Genomic DNA, 14728 nt, shown 5'->3' with positions numbered 1-14728 from the left:
TAGATTGTTTTTTTTCCGCCATCGGGTTCGGACGTGTTCCTTTTCGCTCCGTGTTTCGGGTCGGAAAGTTAGTTACAATCTCGGAAAAATCGTCGGTATTGTTTGCGTTCGGTATCTGGTTAGTTATAACAGATCGACACCGACTTTTGAAGAGCTCCGGTGGCCCTTCGGGGTTTTTTCGATCCCCCCCGTCGGGGCCTGGTCGGCCCGGCCACGCATTTCTTCAAAGCTGATGGAACAGACCCCATTCCGCTTCTGCCCAAAATGTCATAACAAGTATCCATATACAGATCAGCATCTGGTCTGTAACTTGTGTCTGTCTCCAGAGCACAAGGAGGATACCTGTGAAGCCTGTTGAGCGTTTCGGTCGAGGAAGACATTAAGAGACCGAAGAGCGAGAAGACTGCAGATGGCGTCGGCGCCGACAGGACAAGGGCGTTTCGAAGAGGAAGAAGAAAGCTTCTCCATCCATGAATCGGACTCGGACGAGCTCGATCCCGAAGAAACGCCGAAAACCGTGAGTAAGACGTCGAAACATAAAACTCACGAGAAGACAACAAAAGCCCAGGGGACGCCACCGCCAACAGGCCATGGCTTAACCCGAAAAATAGGTGACCGATCATCGGCACCGAAAAAGGGCATGCATGTGGCGAAGTCATCCGACTCCGGTCGAGATACCGCCACACAGCTATCTCGGGCCTGAGACAGTGGCACCGAGACAGTGGCACCGAAATGGTTCGGCACCGAGAAACCACAACGCCGAAAATAAAGAAGGTTGCCTCGAGCCCAAAAAGGCGACCGAAAAGATTTCGATTCCGAAACATCCAGCCTCGGAACCGAAAACAGGTTCCTACACAGAGGAACAGGGATTGTCCTCCCAGATGCAAGGACATAAGTTTGGAGAGGAACTTCAATCTGTTGAGCCAGACTACACTCAAAGAAGGCTCCACATTCAAAAAGACACAGGGAAAATAAGCACTCTTCCCCCAATTAAGATGAAAAGAAGACTTGCCTTTCAAGAAAAGGACAAGCAGCCACAGGCAAAGGTGGCAAGACAAACAACTCCACCCCCATCTCCACCACCATCAATGCACACATCACCGGTAGCCACTCCACCACTGATGCAATCCCCGACTCGTACTGCAATGAGTCAAGATGATCCTGATGCATGGGACCTTTATGATGCTCCTGTATCAGATAACAGCCCAGACTGTTACCCAACGAGGCCGTCGCCACCTGAAGACAGTACATCCTACACGCAGGTGGTCTCAAGGGCAGATGCGTTTCATAACGTCACCTTGCATTCAGAACCAATTGAGGATGACTTTTTATTTAATACACTCTCCTCCACTCATAGCCAATACCAAAGCTTACCTATGCTCCCGGGAATGCTAGAACATTCAAAACAAATATTTCAGGATCCTGTTAAAGGCAGAGCCATAACTCCAAGGGTGGAAAAAAAGTACAAGCCACCACCAACAGACCCTGTTTATATTACGCAGCAATTAACACCAGATTCTGTGGTTGTTGGGGCAGCTCGCAAGAGAGCAAACTCTCATACCTCGGGAGATGCACCACCTCCAGACAAGGAGAGTCGCAAATTCGATGCTGCGGGTAAAAGAGTTGCAGCACTAGCAGCAAACCAATGGCATATTGCCAATTCACAAGCACTTTTGGCAAGATACGATAGACCTCATTGGGACGAAATGCAGCATTTCATAGAACACTTACCCAAAGAGTTCCAGAAAAGGGCACAACAAGTGGTAGAAGAAGGACAAAGTATCTCCAATAATCAGATACGGTCATCAATGGACACAGCAGATACAGCTGCAAGGACAGTAAATACTGCAATAACAATAAGAAGACACGCATGGTTGCGTACGTCAGGATTCAGGCCGGAAATACAACAAGCCGTGCTGAATATGCCCTTTAATGAACAGCAGTTGTTTGGGCCGGAAGTCGACACTGCTATTGAAAAACTCAAAAAAGATACTGATACCGCAAAAGCCATGGGCGCACTCTACTCCCCACAAAGCAGAGGCACATTTCGCAAGACTCCATTTAGGGGAGGGTTTCGAGGTCAACCTACAGAGGCCACAACCTCACAAGCAAGGCCCACTTATCAAAGCCAATACCAGCGGGGAAGTTTTCGGGGGCAATATAGAGGGGCACAATTCCAAAAAAATAGAGGGAAGTTCCAAAGCCCCAAAACCCCTCAAAACAAACAGTGACTTCCAAATCACACATCCCCAACACATAACACCTGTGGGGGGGAGACTAAGACTATTTTACAAACATTGGGAGGAGATAACAACAGACACTTGGGTACTGGCAATTATCCAGCATGGTTATTGCATAGAATTTCTCAAATTCCCTCCAAACGTACCACAGAAAACACACAATATGTCAAAAGAACATATACATCTTCTAGGACTAGAAGTTCAGGCATTACTACTAAAAGAAGCAATAGAATTAGTACCAGAACACCAGAAAGGAACAGGAGTTTACTCTCTGTACTTTCTCATACCCAAAAAAGACAAGACTCTGAGACCCATATTAGATCTCCGAACATTAAATACCTACATCAAATCAGATCACTTTTACATGGTGACATTACAAGACGTAATCCCACTACTCAAACAACAAGACTACATGACAACACTAGACCTAAAGGATGCATATTTCCATATACCGATACATCCTTCACACAGAAAGTACTTAAGGTTTGTATTCCAAGGGATACATTACCAATTCAAGGTGTTGCCATTCGAAATAACAACTGCGCCAAGAGTTTTTACAAAGTGCCTAGCAGTCGTAGCTGCACATATCAGAAGGCAGCAAATACATGTGTTCCCGTACCTAGATGATTGGTTAATCAAAACCAACATGCTAGAAAAGTGTTCACAACACACAGAGTATGTCATAGAAACCCTCCACAAACTAGGTTTCACAATCAACTACACAAAGTCACACCTTCTGCCACTCCAAGTCCACAAAGAGTTCAGGCATTTCACAATGTAATACAGGCCATGTATCCAAATCAAAAAATACAAGTCAAAATGGTGATGAAACTCTTAGGCATGATGTCCTCATGCATAGCCATTGTCCCAAACGCAAGGTTGCACATGCGGCCCTTACAACAGTGCCTAGCATCACAGTGGTCACAGGCACAGGGTCAAATTCTAAATCTGGTGTTGGTAGACCGCCAAACATGAACCTCGCTTCAATGGTGGAACAGTATAAATTTAAACCAAGGGCGGCCTTTCCAAGACCCAGTGCCACAATATGTAATAACAACAGATGCCTCCATGATAGGGTGGGGAGCACACCTCAATCAATACAGCATCAAAGGACAATGGGACACTCACCAAAAACAGTTTCACATAAATCACTTAGAACTATTGGCAGTATTTCTAGCGCTGAAAGCATTTCAACCCATAATAAGCTACAAACACATTCTTGTCAAAACAGACAACATGACAACGATGTATTACCTAAACAAACAGGGAGGCACACACTCAACACAGTTGTGTCTCCTGGCACAGAAAATATGACATTGGGCGATTCACAACCACGTTCGCCTAATAGCACAATTTATTCCAGGAATTCAGAACCAGCTAGCAGACAATCTTTCTCGGGATCACCAACAGATCCACAAATGTGAGATTCACCCCCAAATACTGAATACTTACTTCCAGAGTTGGGGAACACCACAAATAGATCTATTTGCAACAAAGGAAAACGCAAAATGCCAAAACTTCGCATCCAGGTACCCACAAGATCAGTCTCAGGGCAATGCGTTATGGATGAGTTGGTCAGGGATATTTGCTTACGCTTTTCCCCCTCTCCCACTCCTTCCATATCTAGTAAACAAGCTGAGTCAAAACAAACTCAAACTTATACTAATAGCACCAACATGGGCAAGGCAACCTTGGTACACAACACTACTAGACCTCTCAGTAGTGCCTCATGTCAAACTACCAAACATACCAGATCTGTTAACGCAACACAAACAACAGATCAGACACCCAAATCCAGCATCGCTGAATCTAGCAATCTGGCTCCTGAAGTCCTGGAGTTCGGACATTTAGACCTTACACAGGAATGTATGGAGGTCATAAAAACAAGCTAGGAAACCTACCACTAGACATTGCTATGCAAATAAGTGGAAAAGATTTGTTTATTACTGCCATAATAATCAAATTCAACCCTTACACGCATCTGTCAAAGACATCGTAGGATACTTACTACATTTGCAAAAATCAAAGCTAGCTTTTTCTTCCGTTAAAATACATCTTACAGCAATTTCAGCTTTCCTGCAAATTACGCACTCAACTTCTCTATTTAGAATACCAGTCATAAAAGCATTTATGGAAGGTCTAAAGAGAATTATTCCACCAAGAACACCACCAGTTCCTTCATGGAACCTCAACATTGTCTTAACACGACTCATGGGTCCACCTTTTGAGCCCATGCACTCATGTGAAATGCAATACTTAACATGGAAAGTTGCATTTTTAATTGCCATCATATCTTTAAGAAGAGTAAGTGAGATTCAAGCATTTACCATACAAGAACCATTTATTCAGATACACAAGCATAAAGTAGTTCTACGAACAAATCCTAAATTTTTACCAAAAGTCATATCACCGTTCCACTTAAATCAAACAATAGAATTACCAGTGTTCTTCCCACAGCCAGACTCTGTAGCTGAAAGAGCACTACATACATTAGACATCAAAAGAGCGTTAATGTACTACATTGACAGAACAAAACTAATTCGAAAAACAAAACAATGATTTATTGCTTTCCAAAAACCTCATACAGGAAATCCAATTTCTAAGCAAGGCATTGCTAGATGGATAGTTAGGTGCATTCAAACCTGCTATCTTAAAGCTAAAAGAGAACTGCCGATTACACCAAAGGCACACTCAACCAGAAAGAAAGGTGCTACCATGGCCTTTCTAGGAAATATTCCAATGAACGAAATATGTAAGGCAGCAACATGGTCTACGCCTCATACATTTACCTAACACTACTGTGTAGATGTGCTAACACAGCAAGCCACAGTAGGCCAAGCAGTAATACGAACATTGTTTCAGACAACTTCAACTCCTACAGGCTGAACCACTGCTTTTGGGGAGATAACTGCTTACTAGTCTATGCACAGCATGTGTATCTGCAGCTACACATGCCACCGAACGGAAAATGTCACTTACCCAGTGTACATCTGTTCGTGGCATTAGTCGCTGCAGATTCACATGCGCCCACCCTCCTCCCCGGGAGCCTGTAGCCGTTTAGAAGTTGATCTTGAACATCTGTATATTTGTAAATATATATATTACTTTAAACTACATTATGTACATACGTATTCACTCCATTGCATGGGCACTATTACTAGCATATACAACTCCTACCTCACCCTCTGCGGGGGGAAAACAATCTAAGATGGAGTCGACGCCCATGCGCAATGTAGCCAAAATGGGAGGAGTCCCTCGATCTCGTGACTCGAAAAGACTTCTTCGAAGAAAAACAACTTGTAACACTCCGAGCCCAACACCAGATGGCGGGATGTGCACAGCATGTGAATCTGCAGCGACTAATGCCACGAACAGATGTACACTGGGTAAGTGACATTTTCCATATATATATAAGTGTAGGAGCAGTGGTGATTTCTATATCTTTGAATTTGTGTGTACCAGTACTAGCGTATGATTTTGAGGGACTTTTTTCAAAATGTCATCTTTTTTATGCACTGTCTTACGTATGAAAGGCACAAATGCAGTGAAATCCTACAGGTAATAACAAATGTTGTGCTATTCTGTGCTCCCACAAATCTCACAATAAAAATGGTGCCTCACTTGTGTCGGTAGGCCTAGTGCCTTTGATAGGAAACTGCACAAAAAAACGCAACATGAACACAGCGCATTTTTCCACCGAAAATTGTCCCTTTTTTTCCAGTGTAAGTAGCTTGATATTTTGGATCCTTGCTCAGCTGGCACCAAGGACAACCTAGCCAACTTAGATTTTTGAGAACTAGACCCCTAGGGGCATCCAGTGTGGGAGTGTGGGCTGACTTGCATGGCTCACACCACATTTTTTTTACCCAGAATCCTCTGCAAACCTTAAACTTTCCTGAAAAAAACAAATTTTCCTCAAATTTCTGTGATGTAAAGTTCTGGAATCTGTGGGGAGCCCCACATTTCATTACCCCCTACATTCCTCCAGGTCTTCTGATAAGAGTGGTACCTCACTTATGTGGGTAGGTCTAGTGCCTGCAACAGGAAATGTCCCACAACACAAACTGGATGCATCACATTTTTCCACTGAAAACTGGCTCTTTTTCCCCCCAAAGTGCATAGCTTGAGATTTTTGACCCTAGCTCAGTCGGCTCCAATGGAAACATAGCAAACCTGACATTTTTGAAAAATAGACACCTAGCGGTATCCAGGGTGGGCTGACTTGTGTGGCTCACACCATATTTTGGTTACCCAGAATCACTTGCAAACCTCAAACTTTGATTTAAAAAAAAAAAGAAAAAATTCCTCACATTTCTGTTCTGGAAAGCTCTGAAATCTGCAGAAACTTGCAAATTTTCTACCACCCAGCATTTTCCCCAGAAAAAAAGCATCCTCACTTGTGTTCTGGCATTGGCAGCCAGGTAGAGAAACTTATCAAACCCAAACATTTTAGAAAAGTAAACATCAAGGGGAGTCCTGGGAGGTATCGCTTGTGTAGATCAACCAAAGTTTTCTTACCCAGAATTTCCTGCAGAGATGAAACATTAAACACTATTTTTCCTTCCATTTCTGTGACGTAAACTACAAGAATGTGTAGGAATCCACAAACTTCCTACCACCCAGCGTTCCCACACTTGTCCCGATTAACGCTACCCCACTGGTGTACCTGGACCTAGGGCTCTCGATAGGAATGGATCACACAAGGGTCAGTGGTAATCCTTGCTTGAGGACTACTTGAGGGGGGCACTTCCACGAGGGCTGACTCTTCAGATGAAATCCTTGGCTTCTAGTGGTGTTTCCTGGCTGTGGATCGCAGCATGGCTGCAATCAACAGCCAGTAAACCTTTTAAGGAAGGGCTTGTTAGAAAGGGGAGATTCTCCCTTTTCAAACAAGACTTCCAGGAAAGTTTGGGAGGCCTCTATGGCCTTTTTTTTTCCCCCAAATAGAGTAGAGAGCAGCCTTACCTGCTGTCTCTGCCCCAGTGGGGAAAACAAATGTGACTTAGCACGCCTCGCAGGCGCTGACGTCACAGATGGGCGAAAGGGGGTCGCAAAGAGATGCAGAAGCTATTTTGCACATCCCCAAGGGGTTTTCTCCAAAAAAAAAAAAAAATCCTAGGGTGCTTTGTGTAGGAAGCTAGCCTGGTGTGTGGTGGACACCTGTGGTGTTTACACCTGATACCAGTTTCAGACAACCCCTTATTAGTCAGTAACAGGGTCTAGGAAACCAGGGCTCTCTACGGGTATGGCTGTCGATGAGCAACCACGACTTATATAGGAGTTTAAAGCACTTGCAATACCACACTAGTCACACAGCAACTTATCACTAATGAAAGAAACCACACAGGGTTACCCTAATAAAGATACTTTATTAGGGTAATGCTAAACTAGTTATCTTATAGTCTGTCCCCCAACTGCAGGTAAGTACTCAATAAATATATGTACAGAATGAGTTAGGAATTAGCATGAGAAACAACGAGCATTGGCAAAAAATAGCTAGGGGCCTAGGGGAGGGCAAAACCATATACTGAAATAGTGGAATGCGAAGTTAGGTCTCTCACCCGAGGATGTGGGGTAGTTAGTTGGGAGCTGGGAGAACTCGAAACCCCAAGCGATGAGTACTTAGGTGACCCCCAACGACCAGGACAGCAGAGGTACGTTAACTTGTTTGCCCATGGGCTAACAAGGGAAATTCGAAAAGGAACTTTACAAGAACAGGACCAGACTAGAGGAACCCAAAGGTGGATTCTGAAAGAAGAGGACCTGCAAAAGAAGTGAACAGATTTCAGTCCACGATGAAGGGTCCAGCCGGGGCAGGAGCCACTGTCCACTCTTCTGTGGGTGAAGTTCTGTGCCAACGGAGGATGAAGACCAGCTGCTGAGTCGAGGAGCTGAAGAGGAGTCCCCGGAGTCGTGCAGAAGATGTTCCACGCCAGTCGACAGATTGGGGGGGTACAGAGAGTTGGGGGGTGTGGTCAGCAGTCAGTAGGGCCACCAACAAGCCTTGGCAAATGCTAACCAGGGTAGAAGAGGAATTGCAGAGCTGAATACGACTAGCAAGGCCCTGAGGACTCGACCCTGGGAGGGGAGTCTGGGCTGAGCCTCAACATTCGGGAGAGCCAGCAGATAGTCACAACCCCCACAGGCAACTCACTGGCAGCAGGCACAGTAAGTTGCAGTGAGACCTAGTCAGCACACCTGGAGAGGAATCCCACGTCTCTGGAGCAGCAGAGGAGAGAATGCCTTTGTAAGGATGAAATGCTGGAGGCTGGGACTACTTGGAGCCTGAAAATCCCTCTAAGCAACTGTAGGAAGTTGGCTCTGTATATACTATCTCAAAGTGAGAGATAATGTGCACAGAGTTCTAGAGGTTCCCCTTAGAGGTTAGATAGTGGAAAAATTAGATAATTCTAATGCTCTATTTTATAATAGTGTGGTCGAGTAGTACGCTTATCAGAGGGTAGTGTTAAGCATTTGTTGTTCACACAGAGGCAGTAAATGAGGAACACACACTCAAAGACTTAACTCCAGGCCAATAGTATTTATATAGAAAAATATATTTTCTTTATTTTAGAACCACAAGATTCAAGGTTTCAAGTAAATACATAAAATGCAAGGTACTCCACACAGGTAAGTAATGAACTTTGAATTATAGCAGTAGCATACACAGTTTTAGTTAAAATGGCAATAAGCTATTTTAAAAGTGGACACTGCAAAAATCAACAGTTCTTGGGGAGGTAAGTAAGGTTGCGTTTCTGAGGTAAATAAAGCACTTACAAGTTCAGTTTCCTGGGCATAGGCAGCCCACCGTTAGGGGGTTCAAGGCAACCCCAAAGTCACTGTACCACCAGCACAGGGCCAGTCAGGTGCAGAGGTCAAAGGAGGGCCCAGAACACATAGGTGCCTATGGAGAACAGAGGTGCTCTGGTTCCAGCCTGCCAACAGGTAAGTACCTGTGTCTTTGGAGGGCAGACCAGGGGGTTTTTGTACGGCACTTGGGGGGGGGGGGGGGGGCATAAGTAGGCACACAAAACACACCCTCAGTGACACAGGGGTGGCCTGGTGCAGTGTACTTAGCAAGCATCTGGTTTTCAACAGGAATCAATAGAGGGACCCAGGGGTCACTCTAGCGGTGCAGGCAGGGCACAGGGGGGCTTCTCGGGCCAACCACCGACTGGGCTAGGCAGAGGGTCGCCTGATGGTCACTCCTGCACTGGAGTTAGTTTCCTTCTGGTCCTGGGGGCTGCCGGTGCAGTGCTTGGTCCAGGCGTCGGGTTCTTTGTTCCAGGCAATCGCGGTCAGGGGGAGCCTCTGGATCCTCTATGCCTGCCTCACTGTGGGGGTGCAGCGGGGTCGTCTCAGGTTACCCACGAGATCGCCTGGGAGTCCTCTGCAGTGTTGGTCCTCTGGAGCTCGAGCCGGGGGCGTCGGGTGTAGAGTGTGAAGTCTCACGCTTCGGCGGGAAGAGTGAGTTCTTTAAAAGTTCCTAAAAGTTTCAAAAAGTTGTTGCTGTTTTTGAACAGTGCCGCTGTTCTCTGTAGTTTATTGGTCCTTCGGTTCAGGGCAGTTCTCGGAGGCTTCAGAGGTCGCGGGTCCCTGTCTGATGCGTCGCTGTGCAGGTTCTTTGAGTCTGGAGACAGTTCGGTAGGGCTGGGGCCAAAGCAGTTGTCGTCTCTGTCGTCTCTGCAGGGCTTTCAGGTCCGCTTTCCTTCTTGTTGTAGGTTGCAGGAATCTGATTTCTTTGGGTTCTGGGTCACCCCTAAATACTAGATTTAGGGGTGTGTTTAGGTCAGGAGGGCAGCAGCCAATGGCTACTGTCTTGGAGGGTGGCTACACACCCTCTTTGCGCCTCCTCCCTGAGGGGGGGGGGGGGCACATCCCTAATCCTATTGGAGGAATCCTCCAATCTCAAGATGGGGGATTTCTAAAGGCAGGGGCCACTTCCTCCAGCCTTTAAAAAAAAAAAAAAAAAAAAAAAAAAACTTTTTTATTTTTATTGATATGATGACGAACAGTACAAACAAAACCCAACAGGTCACTGGTACAGTTAGCACAATTATGACAACACATCAGGTAGGTCCAAGGTAAAACGGGTTGATACATAGATTGGAGCCTCTGCCCCGCACACTGAGCTGCACATCCCTCCCCTACGATAAAACTAGACTCCTTGCTCCGTCCCAGCTGCCCCAAACCTTTGTATACTTGGCCGGTAGCCCCCGCGCTTCAAAGACCAACTTCTCCTGCTGCGCACACCAGTCCACCCCACGACGCCACTTGGTGATCGCAGGGGCAGTCTTGGCCATCCAGTTCGCTGCAATGTCTCTCTTGGCTACCAAGCAGGCCACTCCCACAAAAGTCCGATGTGCTCTTTTGGGACCCACCCCATGAAGCACTACCAGGAAGAACTGTTAATGGAGCAAGTTCAACCTCCATTCGTATCACTTTCAAGATCTCTCTGAGCACTGCTCCCCTACAGTTGGCTATCTGTGGACAAGTCCACACCATGTGAAAAAAGTCTGCATAGGGGCTTGCACAACGGAGACAATTTGCCTGAGGCCATAGGCCTGCGCTATGTAACCTTCAGGCGTGAGGTATGCCGTATGCAGAAAGTAAGTCTGGACCACTCGGAGCCGGGAAGTCATGGTCAGGGATAGCCTCTCTCCACTCGTTATCATCAATCAGGCCCATCCATTGCTCCCAGCTCTCCTGGAGCTTATCAAGCGATTGGGTGGTATTAGGGACCAGGGAGCAGTAAATGCGTGACACCCCCCCCCCTTACCACCTTTTGTTACAGCACCACCCTGGGGTGCTGTAACAAAAGGCATGAGCCTTTGCGGCTCACCGCCAGGTGTTAAAGTTCCTTCAGGGGGACGTAAGAAGCACCTCCACCCAGTATAGGCTTTGTTCCTGGCCACAGAGTGACAAAGGCACTCTTCCCCATGTGGCAGAAACTTGTCTGGTTGTGGCAGGCTGGCAGAAACTGGTCATCCCCACACCTGGACTCGGACTGGTATTCAGGGGACATCTTTAAGATGCCCTATGGGTACATTTTACAATAAATTACACACTGGCATCAGTGTGCATTTATTGTGCTGAGAAGTTTGATACCAAACTTTCCAGATTTCAGTGTAGCCATTATGGAACTGTGGAGTTCGTGTTTGACAAACTCCCAGACCATATACTCTTATGGCTACCCTGCACTTACAATTGTATAAGATTTTGCTTAGACACTGTAGGGTCATAGTGCTCATGCACATATGCCCTCACCTGTGGTATAGTGCACCCCGGCTTAGGGCTGTAAGGCCTGCTAGAGGGGTGACTTACCTATGCCACAGGCAGTGTTATGTTTGCATGGCACTCTGAGGGGAGTGCCATGTCGACTTAGTAATTTTCTCACCACCAGCACACAGAAGCTGTGAGGCAGTGTGCATGTGCTGAGTGAGGGGTCCCCAGGGTGGCATAAGAAATGCTGCAGCCCTTATAGACCTTCCCTAGCATCAGGGGCCTTGGTACCAGGGGTACCATTTACAAGGGACTTATCTGAGTGCCAGGGCTGTGCCAATTGTGGAAGCAAAGGTACAGTTTAGGGAAAGAACACTGGTGCTGGGGCCTGGTTAGCAGGGTCCCAGCAGACTTTCAATCATAACTTGGCATCCGCAAAAAGTCAGGGGGTAACCATGCCAAGGAGGCATTTCCTTACACAACCCTCCCCCAAACGAAAGAGGATGAGACTAACCTTTCCCAAGAGAGTCTTCATTTTCTAAGGGGAAGAACCTGGAAAGGCCATCAGCATTGGCATGGGCAATCCCAGGTCTGTGTTCCACTACAAAGTCTATTCCCTGTAGGGATATGGACCACCTCAACAGTTTAGGGTTTTCTCCCTTCATTTGCATTAGCCATCTGAGAGGTCTGTGGTCAGTTTGAACTATGAAGTGAGTACCAAAGAGGTATGGTCTCAGCTTCTTCAGGGACCAGACCACAGCAAAGGCCTCCCTCTCAATTGCACTCCAACGCTGCTCCCTGGGGGGGTAACCTCCTGCTAATAAAAGCAACAGGCTGGTCAAGGCCATCATCATTTGTTTGGGACAGGACTGCTCCCATCCCATGTTCAGAGGCATTTGTCTGCACAATGAACTGCTTAGAGTAATCTGGAGCTTTCAAAACTGGTGCTGTGTACACATTGCGTGCTTCAGGGTGTCAAAGGCCTTTTGACAGTCCACAGTCCAGTTCCCTTTCTTGGGCATTTTCTTGGAGGTAGGTTCTGTGAGGGGTGTCACTGTTGATCCATAACCCTTCACAAACCTCCTATAATACCCAGTCAAGCCAAGGAATGCCCTGACTTGAGTCTGGGTTTTTGGAGGTACCCAGTCCAGAATAGTCTGGATCTTGGGTTGGAGTGGCTGAACTTGGCCTTCACCTACAAGGTGACCCAAGTAAACCACAGTACCCTGCCCTATCTAACATTTAGATGCCTTGATAGAGAGGCCTGCTGCTTGCAGGGCCTGCAAAACCTTCTTCAGGTGGGCCAGGTGATGCTGCCAGCTGGAGCTAAAGACAGCCATATTGTCAAGATAAGCTGCACTAAAGGACTCCAAGCCAGCAAGGACCTGATTCACCAACATTTGGAAGGTGGCAGGGGCATTCCTTAAGCCAAAGGGCATCGCAGTAAACTGATAATGCCCATCAAAGGGTAGAGAATGCGGTATTTTCTTTTGCTCCAGGTTTCATTTTGATTTGCCAGTACTCTGCTGTCAAGTCAAAGGTACTTAACTATTTGGCAGCACCCAATTTGTCAATTAATTCGTCTGCCCTAGGAATGGGTGAGCATCTGTCTTGGTGACAGGGTTAAGCCCTCTGTAGTCCACACAAAACCTCATCTCTCTCTTGCCATCTTTTGTGTGAGGTTTGGGAACCAAGACCACTGGGGTAGCCCAGGGACTGTCAGAGTGCTCAATCACTCCCAACTCCAGCATCTTGTGGACTTCCACTTTGATGCTTTCCTTAACTTGGTCAGACTGTCTGAATATTTTGTTTTTGACACGCATGCTGTCTCCTGTGTCCACATCATGGGTACACAGGTGTGTCTGACCAGGGGTTAGGGAACAGAGCTCAGCAAACTGCTGAAGGACTTGCCTGCAGTCAGCCTGCTGTTGGACAGAGAGGGTGTCTGTATAGATCACTCCATCTACTGTGCCATCCTTAGGGTCAGTGGAGAAGAGATCAGGGAGAGGTTCACTCTCTGCTTCCTGGTCCTCCTCTGTAACCATCAACATGTTTACATCTGCCCTATCATGTAAGAGTTTGAGGCGGTTAACATGGATCACCCTCTTGGGGGTCCTGCTAGTGCCTAGGTCCACCAGGTAGGTGACCTGACTCTTCTTTTCTAGTACTGGGTAAGGGCCACTCCATTTGTCCTGAAGTGCCCTGGGAGCCACAGGCTCCAGAACCCAGACTTTCTGCCCTGGCTGAAACTCAACTATAGCAGCCTTTTGGTCATACCACATCTTCTGGGGTTGTTGGCTGCCACCAAGGTTTTTGCTTGCCTTTTCCATGTACTCTGACATCCTAGAACGTAGGCCTAGTACATAGTCTGCCACATCTTGTTTAGGCTCATAGAGAGGTCTCTCCCAGCCTTCTTTTACAATAGCTAGTGGTCCCCTAACAGGATGGCCAAACAGAAGTTCAAAGAGGGAAACCCCTACTCCCTTCTTTGGCACCTCTCTGTAGGTGAAAAGCAGGCATGGCAAGAGGACATCCCATCTCCTTTTGAGTTTTTCAGGGAGCCCCAGGATCATGCCCTTCAATGCCTTGTTAAATCTCTCAACAAGACCATTTGTTTATGGATGGTATTGTGTAGTGAATTTGTAAGTCACCCCACACTCATTCCACATATGTTTCAGGTAAGCGGACATGAAGTTGGTACCTCTCTCAACAACAACCTCTTTAGGAAATCCCACTCTGGTAAAAATACCAATGAGTGCTTTGGCTACTGCAGGGGCAGTAGTGGACCTAAGGGGAATTGCTTCAGGGTACCTAGTAGCATGATCCACTCCTACTAGGATATACTGATTCCCTGATGCTGTGGGAGGAGGTTCAAGTGGACCTACTATATCCACTCCCACTCTTTCAAAGGTGACCCCCACAACTGGAAGTGGAATGAGGGGGGTGTTTGGATGGTCACCTGTCTTACCACTGGCTTGACAGGTGACACAGGAGGTACAAAACTCCTTTACCTTCTGGGACATATTGGGCCAATAGAAATCGTTGACTAACCTTGCCCATGTCTTGGTTGTCCCAAATGCCCAACAAGGGGAATGTCATGGGCTAAGGTCAGAATTAACTCCCTAAACTCCTACGGCACTGCCACTCTCCTAGCGGCACCAGGTTTGGGATCTCTTGCCTCAGTGTAAAGCAGTCCATCTTCCCAATAGACCCTGTGTGTTCCACTGACATTTTTTCTTGTTTAGCTGCTTGCTGTCTTAGGCCTT

At 46.8% G+C, this 14728-nt stretch overlaps 1 protein-coding gene across 2 annotated transcripts in view; it reads left to right on the top strand.

The window, feature by feature from the left end:
* TDRD6 (tudor domain containing 6) overlaps positions 1-14728 on the top strand; it is a 1091010-nt gene that overhangs the window by 903270 nt on the left and 173012 nt on the right. The gene's annotated exons all lie outside the window — the stretch shown is intronic.

The sequence above is a fragment of the Pleurodeles waltl genome, chromosome 5 (assembly GCF_031143425.1).
Source record: "Pleurodeles waltl isolate 20211129_DDA chromosome 5, aPleWal1.hap1.20221129, whole genome shotgun sequence".
Lineage (NCBI taxonomy): Eukaryota > Metazoa > Chordata > Amphibia > Caudata > Salamandridae > Pleurodeles > Pleurodeles waltl.
This window is presented reverse-complemented; position numbering and strand designations above follow the sequence as displayed.